Raw genomic sequence first — 15,666 nt, 5'->3', positions numbered from 1 at the left:
AAGATATAGAATAAAGAAAAGAGTCTGGTGCCCTTTGGCATAATGTTGCCCAATACAGCAGATAAAAATGCAGACAGTTAATTTTAATAGAAAGCTAAATTTTAATTTCAGATAATGCATATTTTTTTAAATGTATCAATGTCCTATATAATATTCAAATGTAACTGGATGTCCCGTATTTTATCTGGCAAACCTACTTTGGCATCAATAAGCAATCTAAAACCTTGATTAACTATAACCCAGATTTTCTCTAAAACTGGCATCTTGATTCCCTTATTAAATGAATCTTACTATATTATCTTCACTTTAATTGTTTGCCTATTCAGATATCTTTTATATTAAGCAATCTCAAAATATTTGGGGGAAAAAGAATAGGGCCAAGGGACAAAGAAATCACAGTGTTCTATTAATGTTTGAACATTCCCTCCTCCTATCAGTTGCTTATTCGATAAGTATCCGTAGAGTACAAGGTAAGCGATAGGACTGTGCTCGGCATTAGCACACTCTTAGATCCACACTCACCATTTTATACTGCCCTTTGTACTGCTGAGTTTGGAAGTCTACCAACTATATGTTCTCAGTTCCTTTGAACTGAATTACTATTGTTGGGTTTAGCCAGTGGGATGTACTTCCTCACTGGGAAGTTGAGGGGAAGGGAAAGGCTAGTTTTCTTTTCCATCATTTTCTAGTAGGGGCAGTTGTTGGTTATTGGAGTGATTGCAAATGGGCTTCAACAGCAACAACATTAATTTCAGCAGCCTCCATAGGAGTTCAGATTATTGATTTTTTTTTGCCCTGTGGCAGCAATGTGATTCCAACAGCAGTGGCAGCTACAGAAGCAGTGTAGCAGTGAGTGTGGCCAATGGCCATCATCTTAAATGTGGTAGCAGCTTCCTCATCTTTAGGTAAAAACTTTCTTATGTCTTGTATGTCTCTAGGGTGTTCTCATTTTCTTCTTGTTCTTCCAATTCTTCTAATTTGTTTGTGATCCACCCCCTGTATTAAAATTCTGATGTTTGAAATACCTAGACTGGTTTCTGTTTTATTGACTAGACATTGACAGATACAAGAGTTTATTGGTGGAAAAGTTTATTGGTGGACAGAGAGAACCACTGCTCTACAATTTCAGTGCCAGCTTAGGCCATCTGAATCTTGTGATACAAAAATAATGGAAGAGTGGGGTGCGTGGGTGGCTCAGTCGGTTGAGCATCTGACTCTTGATTTCAGCTCAGGTCATGATCTCACATTTTGTGAGATCGAGCCCTGCATTGGGCTCTGTGCTGACAATATGGAACCTGCTTGGGATTCTCTCTCTCTCTGCCCCTCCCCTACTCACATTCTTTCAATCTCTCTCTCTCTAAATAAATAATTAAAAAAACATTTAAAAAATCTTTTAAAAAATAATGGAAGAATCTGATAGGCTCTTTTTAACCACAAGGACCTTTTAGTGGAGATTTTAGGGAGGAGTCGCCACTTATATGAAAGCAGAAAAGTAAGCATTTATGGTCACATTTTGTTTCCTTAGCCACCCATAAATAACCTTAATACCTGTAATATGAGAGGAAAAACTAGGCCTGTAGATATTATTAATATAAAATAAAAGAGATCCTACCTAGAAGGGAAATTTATTGGTGGATAATCTGTATTTTGCATGATTATTTCATTGAATTGAGTTTGTCTGGTTTATTTCTCAGCTCCTAGATGGATCAAAGCCTTAACTAATAAAGAGTTTTCAAAATACCTTTTTATTTAATCTGTTACAGTATTTCATTATCTTAGCGTTAAGACGTTATATCTTATCTCTAATTAAATTTTCTCTTCTTGAAATTTCAGTCTATTTGCTCTTTATCTTTATTTGAAAAGAAGAATGTATCTGGATTCTTCCTTAATACTCTGCATATTCCTGAAGATAATTAATCATTCTCTCTCTTCCCTAGTATCCTCCTTTTCCTAGGTGAAGAAATCTCAATTTCATTGACCTTTAGGTTTGGTTGTTTCTATCACATTATGGAGTCATTCTCTGAATGTAATTGATGTAAACCTGCCCGTCTTTTAACGGCCAAAATTACAGCTAAAGTTTCTCTAATCCTGTTAAAGAGTGTTATCTAAGAAGTTATTTCAAGGAAAAAATGTTTGCTTTGCTTTTACAAGAACACAAAAATTGGGGTGGAGCATATCTTACCAAAATATGGATGGGATTAAAAATTACACAGAACTACTAGTCTGACTTCATAAAATGCTTTCAAAATGTGTTAACATCATGGGTCAGATGTTCTAAAATTGTCTTAGCTCTTTTATGGGGGAGCATGATAAACTCCCCCAAGTTTATAAAGCCAAGTAAGTTAAGTAAGTTAAGTGTTCTCAATAAGAAAACCTTCTAAAAACCTGGCTTGAGATAAAGCCTGAACTGAAACAAATGACAAAGGATTGGTCACTGGTTTTATCATTTCCTCCTTAAATCACTATAAACTTAAAATATTTAAAACTTAAAGACCCAGCAAATAAACTCCACAGGGCGGGGGAAGCCTTATGCTCATCTTGTATTTGACTACATTGTAATTTCTGGCTCAGGACCATACACATAGTAGGTGCTTAATTCAGAAAATATAACTAATATTTAAATAATGGCAATAGTGTGTAATTTTTTAAAATTTATTTTATTTATTTATTTTTTGAGAGAGAGAGAGAGAGGGCGTAAGTGAGCGAGGGGCAGAGAGAGACAGAGAGAGAAAGAGAAATAGGGTTCACCTGAAGTGGGGCTCATGTTTTATCTGAAGCAGGGCTTGCATTCACCCAAAGTGGGGCTTGTGCTCACAAACCCTGAGGTCATGACCTGAGCCGAAGTCAGATGCTTAATGACTGAGACACCCAGGCACCCAATGATAGTGTCATTTTAAAATAGTAGTTTAAACATAACAATACTGGTAAATTGGAACCCTACTTGACAATTAAAAAAATTTTTTTTCAACATTTATTTATTTTTGAGACAGAGAGACAGAGAGCATGAACAGGGGAGGGTCAGAGAAAGAGGGAGACACAGAATCTGAAATAGGTCCAGGCTCTGAGCTGTCAGCACAGAGCCTGACGTGGGGCTCGAACCCACAGACCGCGAGATCATGACCTGAGCCAAAGTCGGACGCTTAACCGACTGAGCCACCCAGGCGCCCCCTACTTGACAATTTTAAAATGTTCTACAAAGAATACTTGAGGGGAAGAAAAACTATTACTTATGGCAAAGTGTTAATCAATGTTCTGCATTGTAATAAAATCTTAATATATAATATACTACATGGATTGTATCATAAAAAAATTCCCAGAACACTTTGTGGATTTTGTTTTTCTAAAGATTAATATATTATATATTTTATACATGTACACTAGAATAAATACAAAGAAAACAATATTAGTTTAAAATGTATCAAAAACCAAAATATATATTAAAAAACAAAATGTAAAATGCATTTATTCATGCATAGAAATAAGCTCTCAAATATTTAGGCCAATGGGCTTTTCTGTAAATGTCTTTTTAAAAAAAGTTTATGTAATTATTTATTCTGAGGGGAGGGTGAAGGACAGAGAGAGAGAGCAGGAGAGAGAGAATCCCAAGCAGGCTCTGTGCTGTCAATGCAGTGGCTCCAAACCATGAACCATGAGATCATGACCTGAGCCCAAATCAAGAATCAGTCCCCCAACCAACTGAGCCAGCCGAGCACCCCTAAACACCATCAGTTTGGAAATTTCTGTAAAATGTGATGTTCATCCAACGTGAAGAAGATAATGCATTTGATTGGTAAAGCATATTTAGATTAGTGAATTTTAAAACATTTGTAATGTTTACATAACTGCAGAGGTTTTAAGTGATTTTTCCAGCGCTTGACAAGGTACCAGTATTAATACTTTTAGATCAACATTAGGAAGATTTTTACATTACATAATAACTTATTTTACTGACCTGATACAGTTTACTTAATCTTTTGAGCTTACCAATTAAGAGTCACTGAATAATGACCTGGTAGAACTTGGTGTTAAGAATTGAAATATTGGACCAGAAGCAAGAGATGCCAGTTAGAGATTGTGGAAGTTAAAGTACTCAAGAATATTTTGAACTGGGGTTTCTTTCTCTTTTTCATCCTCTCTCTCCCCACCTCCTGCCCTTGATCTCTTTTCCCATCAACCAGGAAATTTTAATATTATAAATTCAACCCATTTATTTGCACATAGTATAAAATCATGTGTGGTAGTAATAATGGGTGGGGATGGGAACTTAGGCTTTGGAGTTAGATTTGCCTTGTGGTTTCACTTTTTAATGACTATGGAACCTGAGCGAGTTACTCTATGAGTCTAGGTTTTCTCATCTGCAAAGCATGGAAATTAGCACGATTTCAGATTTTTAAAAATTTATTTTAATTTATTTTCTCTTTTTAAGTTTTTTTTATTTTGAGACAGAGATAGGTAGGTAGGCAGAGAGAAAGACAGAGAGAGAGAGAGAGAGAGAGAAGGAGAGAGAATGTGAGTGGGGGAGGGGCAGAGAGAGAGAGGAAGATAGAGATCCCTAGCAGGCTCCACTCTGTCAACGCAGAGCTGGACGGGGGTTTTTTCCCACAAACCATGATATCATTACTGAGCCGAAATCAAGAGGCAGTCGCTGAACCCATTGGGCCACCCAGGTGCCCCAGCACCATTTCAGATTTTATGGTAAGAATGAGATAATGTGCAGAAAATGCTAAACACTATAATAGGCACAAAGTTTCTATTTATTATTGTCTTACTGTGTTTCAGGTACTATAGAGAAGATAAAATGCTTCTCTCCTTTAACTTTTATTTTATGTAGAATGAGATTATTGGATGATCTTGAAATTTCCTTCTAGCTGCAAACTCTGTAGATGTATAACATCATCCTTCTTGATAATGTTCCTGTCATAGGGATACCTGCATACACAGCTGGTCTTTCTTAGCTGACTTGCAGGTGAATATGTTAAATGAGAGATACATGATCCAAAGATTGAGCAGGTCACATAGATTCCAGACCCTTTCACCACCCAGACTGGAATCACACACATCTGCAATTATAGTGAATTAAAAGTGGTTTTACAATTGGAACTCATATAAAGATTTTGGAGTAATCCAAATAATGCAAAACAAACAAACAAACAAACAAACCAGATTAAATAAAAACAGCTGCAAACTTCTCTAGGAATAAGGTAAAGAATGAGTCAAGTAAATTAAAAGAATTTTTTTTTTGAATATTTATTCATTTTGAGAGAGAGGGAGAGTCGGGGAGAGGCAGAGAGCAAAAGAGACACAGAATCGGAAGCAGGCTCCAGGCTTTGAACTGCCAGCACAGAGCCTGACTTAGGGCTCAAACCCATGAACCATGAGACCATGACCTGAGCTGAAGTCCAAGGCTTACCCACCTAAGCCACCCAGGCATCCCTGAAGTAAATTTTTTTTTAAATGGCACATTGAGTGACAATACTAGAACTTAATCAACAACAGTTGATATTTTTGGAACTCGTAGTGTATACACAGCCTTATATCTTCAAAAACTTAAAGGAGAGGAAAAGGGTGTCATGAGATTGGCATACTGTATCTAGGAGGTCCATCCAGCTCCTCCAGCCTGTGTAGTGTCTGCTCCTTGTCATCAGACGATCCCACAAACATCTTGCCAAAGAGGGTCTATGTCCCGGTCTTTTTTTGTGCCACTACATCTGGCCTAATTACCCGGATACAATAGGAACTCCAATTAATATGTACTGACACAACTACAACAACAAAAAGTGAGTACAATTCCAATAGTTTGTAGGTCAAATTCTGAGACGTCACCGTTTTGAAACACACAAGAAATCTGAGGGGACAAAAATTATGTCTTAACTCAGTAATACTTTCTTAAAAATGGGAAAAGCTTATTTTGTATTCTCCTGCACCATGAAAACTAACGGAGGGTTTTTTTTTGTCTGTTTGTTTTGTTTTTGCAAGATTAAATAAATCTTTTGTTGGAGAAATGACTTGGAAACTTTCAACAAGGCCTTTCCCTGCCCCCCTCTCTGGTGCCAAAATTGAAATATTGAAAAAAATATGGAGGCTCTGGTTTCTGCTATAAATTAATATTGTACTGGCAAATTCAAATTTCCAAACTCTGTAGATTGAATGGATATTCTTTTTAAAAAGGTCAGAATTTATTTAAATCATGAGCAATGCTGAAGATTACTTTTTGATTGTCTTAAAAGATTATCCATTGCTTTCCATCAGTCATATCTTAAAAATTCATAGGTAAAGCTATTATGGTCACTTACATGGGCTCAACACAGTTATTTTTTTTCTTTGATGATCCATTGTAATAACTGAACAGCATCAGAGAGCCTTTCTTTGAATGATACCCTTCTCTTCTTCCTCACCTTCACAGAACAAAACTACATAGCATCAAACTTGAAGCTTGGAAAGACACTGAAACCCTCTGCATTTCTGACCCAAGATATGAAGTAAGACTCAACAATGAAGACAAATAAAAGCAAGATTAGAGTTACTTTCTCAGACACTGGAAGCTTCAGAGATGGTTTTTGGTCTTTGTAAAAATGTGCTTTTGGGTTTAGGGTTTCCTCACTTCCTTCCACTCATCCAACATGAGTGAATACATATGGAAATAAAACATCTACAAGAATTCTTATTTAAATAAAAAAAATATAGCATTCAGAGACAGAAAAGAGCAGTGATAAAGAACAGCCAGTGCCGTGGGGCTTTGTGAACAAGGGAGGGAAGGATTTCTTTGTGCCACAACAAAATGTAACTAACCGTGCCCATGAAAGGAAGGAGACAGAAGGCTAGTTTTCACTAAAAGCCCGGCTGCATGTAACTGACCCAGCAGAGGAAACCCTGGTTCTATCTCCAGGGCTCGTTAGCTGTTCAACATGGATCCTACATGTTTGCAGGGTACCTGTGTCCGTTCTCCCTGTAAAACAAAAGGGGAACCCAAACCAATCAACAGAATTATATTTGAAACTATTATTGTTCAAGGAGAAAGTAAAAACAAGAAAACAGATTATGCTTTTAATTAAAGTTTTTAGGTCTTTGTTCTAATGCAGCTCGTTGCTAACCAGAGGAGAATGTACTTTCTTCTTCTCTCCTACCCTCTCAGATTAGTGTCCTAAACGTACAAAATCCAAGTTCTCTACGGAGATGGGCATTTTCAGTGTGAACAAAACCGGTAGCACTCAAGCAAAATATCAATCATCCCTTGAGGTTGGCGGCCTCTCACTAAAATGTTTTTATGAATGTTGCCTTATTGTATGACAGCTCACATCCTCGCATAAGCCACAGTTACATAAGAGAGGCAAGGTTCTGTGAAATATTCACGAACAATTAAGTCAATAATCTGCAAATTATGGATGTTGATGCTTTCCAGGTTCTGAGCAGTGAAGATAGCTAATCATCATCTTGTATGCTTTTAAAAAAAATCTCAACGAGAATACAAATTACAGAAGTGTTGCGTTTTTCTCATGTTACTGACCTGCCGTTTGCTACACTGCTATTGTTAGGTGTAAAAGAAGTGAATGAGACATTTCTGAAAAGTGGACTTAATAGGAGGCACTTGGCTGAAAACACAAGTCAAATGTTTTACATTAGTTTTCCTTCTTCTCTCCAGGAACACATTATTAGATTTTTATGATGAAAAAGTTAGGCAAATTTGGATGAACATTACAGACTTGAAAAGAGTAGCTTTATCGAAGTAGATCACCATGGTAATTATTTGATGCTTCACTTGTTTGCAAAGAGATGGTACTAATTGTTTTAGTTACAGTTTGGAATAAAAAAATACAAACCTATTTTTACACAGCTTTAGATTTTTAAAAAAAATCAACATTCCATTTAAACATGACATGAAAAGTCTGTCATTTGCCACACATTAATTAATTAAAGTGGTACTGAAAACTTTAATGGCTAGAAAGAGCCCCTTTAAACAAGTTGAAAACAACATTCAAGATAAAAAAAAAAAATTCCCACAAAAGGAAATATATACAGACAGGCAAAAATCAGTCACTACTTAACATGCAAAAATAAGCAAGGATCCAAAGATGCTATTGAAAGTCGCTTTATCCCAAAGGTAATTATTACCAGTGCTTTCTGGGGTGGGAGAAAAATCCTACAGCAACTTTCTGTAGGAATCTCACTGACCCCCGTAACAACTTGGATGCCTTCTCCGTATAAGCCAGTTAATAAAAAAGGCATCTTGCTTTCTAAATATCACACCTGCAGTTGTCCCTCCTTGGGAATCATTCAATTCATTGGTGAATACAACCCACATGCATCAAAAGTTTCCATTTTTTCCAGCTCTTTTTAACACCGAGGTCCCTCCCCTCTCCCCAGGCTTCTTGCAGCTATCCAGGGAATCTTTCACTTTTTGTCCTTTCCCGACCCTTCTGGACCACATTTTCTCTTCTTATTCAGGCCATCTGCTCTCAAGGAAGGTAAAACGTCTGCGAAGAAAACAATCAGCATCCCTAGCAATTGGGAGCTTTTGTGAACTACCCTTACAGCCACTGCCTGTGAAGACACACATCGTGCAACTCACAATTCAAATTATGATAGTAGTTTAAAAATAGTTTGTAATTGATACATTTCTGGCCACAGCCTCCCCCTTTATCCTGCTAGTGGTACAATCTTCTTGCTCTTGACAGAAGTCTTTCTAAAGATCTGCTCAAGCCTCACTAAGCAGCTGTGAGTTAGGTCATTTTCCCAGGAGTTTTACATGTGGAAAACTGGGCATTAGTAAGGCCTCAAAAAGGACACCATCTGGCCCTAGTGAAAAAAAGGATCATGACACTTCCTGTGGTACCAACAGACCCTGATGAACCAGAAAAGAATTCAGCCCCGGACTGTGATCCAATAGAGACCGGCCCCACAATCACCTCCGTGACAGCCAACTCCATTCATCTCAGCGGTTACCTCATGGCACAATGCACTTTTGTGCCGTGCTGTTTACTGAAGGCAGAGCAAAGTCCATTTTGATTTTTGTGTTTAGTCTCAGTGCCTGTCCTCTTTCCTGGAACACATACCACATCAGGAGAGGGTGAGCTGCACAAAGAACACTGCTTTCCGTTCCCATTCACCCTCCTCGATCCCCCTCCCACTGTACATGGGACAGAAGAAGAAAATGCTGGACTCCTCAGAAGCCTCAAAAAGACCTTTTCCTGACATGAAGCCCTGCCCCTCCCACTTTCAATAAAAATGATTTTAAACTGTTCAGCTCAACAGGGTTGTTGTTGTTTTTTTTTTTTTTTTTTTTTTTTGGTCTGTGTGTAAGAAAAAATTGAAACTTAAACACGTAAGGAAATCTTACATGAACACTTGCTGGCATGTTCCCGTTCCGTTGACTCCATTAGGTGTTGGAGTGTTGAAAGGTCCTGTTAAAACTTCACCATCAACTTCAACGACAAACCAGGTTTTCTTTTTCAAAAAGAGAGGTGTCTCACTAAAGCTCTATGAGAGTGGATGCCGATGACACCTTTCATTGTCTTATCGTTTATTACCGTTTACAAAACCTTTTCATGTTTCCTACTTTAGAATATGGAAATTGGGAAAGTCTAATTAACGACAACAGATCCTTAATTCCTAATTTTTCTCTTTGGCTGAATGTATCATAAAGGCAGACAACAAGCAAAGAAGCCACTTAATTAACTCATTACCAGCAACTGTGTGTGTGTGTGTGTGTGTGTGTGTGTGTGTGCTTTTGAAACATCCAATATCATTTGCAGTGGATGACTGGAAACCCTGAAATTGGTCATTCCAGAAATGAACCGTGGCTATTTGGGATAAACAGGGGCTTCCATGTGAGAGCTTTTAAACCATCTCACAACACAATGCAGAGGACTTGGGTGTGATGGGAAGGCCCTTTCTTAAATCTCACCCTCAACTCTAACCAGACTCTACTTCATTATCCACCTTTCATCTTTAAAAAAAATTCTTGCAGCCTTAAGATACTAAACCTCATTTTGCCTGCCACTGGGGGCTTCATCTGTACATAGACGCGAATCCTCCCCCACTGTTGGGCCCTTCAATAGAAAGCCATATTGTCACACAAAGAGACCTTAGTGTTAGCGAAAATGATTAAGGCCTATCATTTTTCCTATTCTCAGAAGTTAGCTTGGGGAGGGGTGCAGGGAGGCTGCCCTTTTTCCACATAAATCTTCTGCTGCCCAGATTTTGAAGAACTTAAAAAGCCAACACAGAATGAGTAGAATTTAATGAAGGAAAACATTTCTCTGTCTCTGGTTCCCTGATGGAAATGATGGGGCTCTATTGTGGGAAGACGTAGCTGAAACTCATTTATTAACATGTGTGCCCAAGGCCTAATTATAGGCATTCTCCTTTAACGTAGAATTGTCACCCCTGGCGTTATTCATAAAGTGCCCACTGAGAGAAGTCTAAAACCATAACCCTTATCTGTAGTCATCGGTGAATTTTCTCTGGATTCTATAATGACCAGCAGTATATAATGACTATAAAGCCCAGGGTCTTGTGTACTAGCGTCCCCATGTAATAATGAAAATGCCTGCAAGTAACAGCTTGGTTAGGAATGAAGATGAGAGATTGAGAGAGAGAGAGAGAGAGAGAGAGAGTGTGTGTGTGTATGTGTGTGTGTGTGTGTGATTCTATCTTGAAAGATCCAGAAACAGAATATGAAACAGCTAGCTTTCCATTGCTGAAGCGTTTGTGCAATATGCACAAAGTTATTCATCCTTTTATGAGTCACAGTCTTTCATAGGATCCTTCCAATGGCTTAAATAAGAAAAGTACCAAAGAAACTTTGAGGCAAGGGCCAATAGTTAAGGCCATAGCCGTGGGGGCTTGCAGGCTGGCTGCAGAGAGTAAGGGACACAGAGCCGCAGGAGTGGGAGGGCACTGGCTGTGGATATTTGGAAAGCCACCTCTGAGGTAGCAGAAGCAATTCCCAATAACAGAAGGAAGAGGAGAGGAAAAAAGGAGGAGTAACTGTAGCAGCCGGAGGAAGCCCAGGTTTCGCCAGTGCTGCCTAATATAGATGCCACTTTGCCACCAGAAAAAAGGGGGTGATATATCCAGACTCTATTAGGCGTATAAACGTTCAGTGATTTGGGACACAAACTCATTCTTTCCTTGAAGATCGCCGATACTCCCTGTAAGAGGATTTTGTTGTTGTTGTTGTTGTTTTTTGTTTTGCTTGTTTTTAAATAAAAGAACAATTGAAAACCTAGTAGATCATAAGATAATTAATTTTACCTATTATTTCGTCTGACACTTTTCTTGGCATCGATTTTGTGGCATTAACATATTTGCCTAGTATTAAATGATTTTAAAGGATTACAATGTTAATTAAAAATAGTAAGTGCCATCTCAGTGGCTGCGAAGACCAACATGAGCACTGTTTTAAACTGGAAGCCTGTGTTCTCCTTGCCACACCCGCCCCCTCCCCATCATCCCCCCGCCCCCCCCAGAAGAAGCCCTGTTTTGAGGCAACAGTTCCCTAGGAAGAAAACAACAGAAGCAGAAACAATTTGCTCCTTTAAGGATTTGAGAATGCTTATGTTGGAACCTCACAAAAGCGGCGTTATGTCCTTGAACATTCTAAAGATCATTGTTAATAGGATCAATTTTTGTGTGTTATTCAACTGGATCCTTCCTAGCCTGTAAGAACCGCATTTTACTTGGGGGACATGGTGGCAATGGGGGTGGGGGTGGAGGGTAAAGGAAGGCCCAGCAAATTCCATGTGATCAGTTCAGCTGCAATAATCTCTTTTCTCCTTCTTGACGAAGCCACACATGAGAGCACTCTGGTGTCTTTCATCATTATTTGTCACCCTTTTGTGCGGAGCAACTTATATCCACAGCCATTCCAGCAATTAAAATGAAAAAGAACCAAACAGTATTCTCATTGAATACTCAGAGGCCAGTGCCACCAAGTGCCATCCAACCTATTGAATGTCGGGTATCTAATGCCATTAGAGCTCTGTAAGTATTCTGTGAAAAAAAAAACAAATAAATTGTTACATGCAGAATGTAGAGAATGATTTAAAAAGATAAAATCTTTTCATACGTTGGCGGTAGCTAGATCGCCTGTAACAGGCTCCCTCTCTCAGTGATAACGTCAAAAGGAACTAACTAAGCAACCGACTGGGATTAGGACTCACACGGAAAGACTGAGAACTTCAAATTTTGGTAGACAAGTAGTCATCCGGTGAAACAACTTCCACGAGAATAAGTCAATCTTGTTTCTGTTGAAATACCTTCTGAAAATAACTATGAGCGTTTTATTAGCCTGATTTCCATTACTTAAATAGGCTGTACTTCTCCAAAACTATAATGTGTCACCATGTTTCTGGGAAAGCTACATTTTAATTTCCTTTTCCCAAAAAGGGCAAACTGAAAGAAAGTAAAGATAAATCAACTTTTCCAAGACCATAGACAGAGTCAGGATTTAAGGATGGTGACCACTTGAGTTTGGTGCTAATTTCTGATTGTGTAGTCCAGAACACGAAGACCCGGTGAGCCGCTTTCCTTATTCTACAAGCCACTCTTTTTTAATGTTATTTTCATCTGAAAATTTTAGGGTCATTACAAGATCATCGATTTTGAATCTATGTATTTGTTCTTCCATTCAGGGTATAGCTTTTAGAAAATATCATTAATAAAGTTCTCTGAAATACCAAGAATTTACTTTCCAAGGCATTGTGCTACCAACTGCCTATAGATCCTTGTCATAATTTATTTGGGAAAAAAGATTTATGCCTGAAATGCTAATTAGTATTTATGTTAACATGCTACTGAAATTCTGAGGAGGCACCAAGGGCTCAAGTAGATGATAAAAGAACCTTTTGGAGAACATCCTGAAATCTGAAGGAAGAGACAGAGGGCCTGCTTGAGGAAAGAGGCAGTGGCATGTTTGAAAATGGCAAAGGTGGGGGCACCTGGGTGGCACAGTCGGTTAAGTGTCCACCTTCAGCCAGGTCACGATCTCGCAGTCCGTGAGTTCGAGCCCCACGTCAGGCTCTGGGCTGATGGCTCAGAGCCTGGAGCCTGTTTCCGATTCTGTGTCTCCCTCTCTCTCTGCCCCTCCCCCGTTCATGCTCTGTCTCTCTCTGTCCCAAAAATAAATAAACGTTGAAAAAAAAAGAAAATGGCAAAGGTGATTAAAACATGGTAACCACTTTACACAAACATACACCCATGTATGCAGAGCCATCTAGAAAGTGCTTCATGCTCCTATTATAGTTTCAGTGCTGACCAAACCTGTCTGTTGGATACAGAAAGGTTGGAGCTGGAATTCCCTAACAGTGATTTTTGCTTTTATGCCATAGGCAGTGGAGCCACTGAGGGGTTGTCAGCAATGATGGTCTGGCTTTGGTTGACTTTGTCATGATCATAGAAAATAGTCAGGTGACGGAAGCTGGGGTGTGGGGGCAGCATGTAGCATAGATCAGTCTTGGAAGTGGAGAGGTGAGAATTATCAATTACCCCAACACGTGAGAGAAATGCCAGGAAGACCTGTGCTTCCTAAAGTCCCCCATCAATGACCTTTAGAATCATACAGCCCAGTGTGAGGGGCTGCAATCTGGGGTGTCTGGGGACCGGCCGGGTTGTGGTCCAGAAAAGTACTTCTGTGTTACATTCTTAGGATGCATTATTACTGTAAATGAAAGAACAGAGAAAGAATCTTTATTCTCTTCTCCAAAACTGGGATTTGAGGACAGTATCTGTACAACCCCCTTGGGAATGGAAAATTCTAGAACTGGAAGAGTAACTTCTTATATTTTACATTCTTCCCTATAATCTCATAAAGAAAGCTATGCAGAGATTCACTGTGAATATATATATAAAATAAAATATATTGTTTTATATAATGTTTTATAAGTGACAAAAATTTCAGGTAAAGCCCTGTTGAAGTTCCCCCAAATGTCTTTATTTCTAACGACCGCAATAACAAAAAAGAATTTGGTAAGGGAAATAGCCAGCTCGGGTTGGCCCAGGTGATTCTGCTGCTGGATAATAACTGAATTTGTCCTTTTAAGGTGACCACGTTTTTCTTTGGTGCAATGTTTGGCAAAATATGTGACTTTGAGATTATCAGTAGGGAGTGGCTGGCAATTTGGCTTTAAATTTCCTAAACTTTTTTGAATGCTTAATTGTTTGCTAAGACGTCAGCTGCAAGATTAGTGGAGCTGGGGAAAAAAAAAAAAAGCATGCATTCACATTGGCCCTATGTCTATTTTCAGTGTGAAGGGAACTGGCTGGAGAGTGTAGCAAACACTTGAAGCTATGCGTTCTGCATTACAATGAAGCAGTGCTGTATTACACAATACCACGGAGGTTGTTGTTGTGGTTGTTGTTGTGGTTGTTTAAAGGGCATCATATCCAAAACCATTTGAACGCAAAGCAAGAGCGACCGGTGACAAATACTAAGATGTGTTAAACACCAGGACAATGACATTAAAATGGCTTCTTCCAGACTAAAACCCCCAATTTCTTGCTAAATAATTGGCTAGAAAAGTATACGAGGACTCCTTAAAAAATATCGGAAGGAGGCTGGGCCGGAATTAAAAACAACGGCGACAACTTATCTATATATCAAGAACGTAGTGTCTGGAGCTGTATTTACCTATCGAGTGTGTACAGGTGTGGTGGTATTTAAGAATGTGTCATTTGACTTAGTCTTCCAACTATCTGTGAGAGAAAAATGTCAGGAAGTACATTCACAGTTGGAATCCCTTTTCTGGTTCTGCTAATTATTGTCAATACAGACCCTTTAGTTTTGTTGTACTACAGAGACTCCTAAAAATGATGCCATTATCTGCTTTCTCAATAATTCTCTTTTTCTAAGACCAATAAACGTCATTTTTAAAGGACAAAGAAATGAAATTTAGCAAAATCACCTGGCATTTTAGGGACAGATAATACTTACACCTATGATGTAATTTTAATTTTCCGATCATATTTAATGCCAGTGAAATGAACAGACACACAGGACTTAAAACTCAGGTCTTTGGATTACGGTTCTTTACCCACAATTCCAAATCAAGCACAAACATATGTCTGCTAGCTGACATATGGTAGAGAAGGGGCATAGAGCTATTCAAATTTATATAGAGCAGATTTCAATATTCATGGAGTTAGGACGACAGTTTCCCACGGTATCTTTTCTGTTTGGATTCTATGATCCCTTCAATTTGAAATCTTTTCTTCTGGTCTTCCGTAACACTTTTGGCCCCTAAGACATTTGGTGATTACTATGTTTTGCTGTATCATCTACTTTATTTTGGTAGTTATTGTTTGGGTGGGGTCTGTCTTTTTTATCACCTAGCACAGAGCCTGGCGCATAGTAGGCACTCAATAAATGTTTGTAGGGTAAAGGATATGTGTACATATTTGGTCTCCTCGGTTTAGTTGCCAATTCCTGAAGGGCAGAGAAGGCGTGCTATGCTTTTGTTGTCCTTCCCTTGGTGCCTAGTATCCTGCTATGACAGGTTATGTGGGACAGTGACAGGAAAGTTTCATGGTGATGATGCCACTATGGAGAAGGGACAGAGAGAAGAGAGGAGACCAGGGAAGGAAGAAAGAGAGGAGGGAGAGAGACAAAAAGGAAGGATAATTTAGAGCACAGAAACAAACCAATTCCACCTGCCCCCCTCCCCCCCCCCC

Source organism: Herpailurus yagouaroundi, unplaced genomic scaffold (genome assembly GCF_014898765.1).
Source record: "Herpailurus yagouaroundi ecotype Mexico unplaced genomic scaffold, PumYag 139, whole genome shotgun sequence".
Classification (NCBI taxonomy): Eukaryota; Metazoa; Chordata; class Mammalia; order Carnivora; family Felidae; genus Herpailurus; species Herpailurus yagouaroundi.
This window is presented reverse-complemented; position numbering follows the sequence as displayed.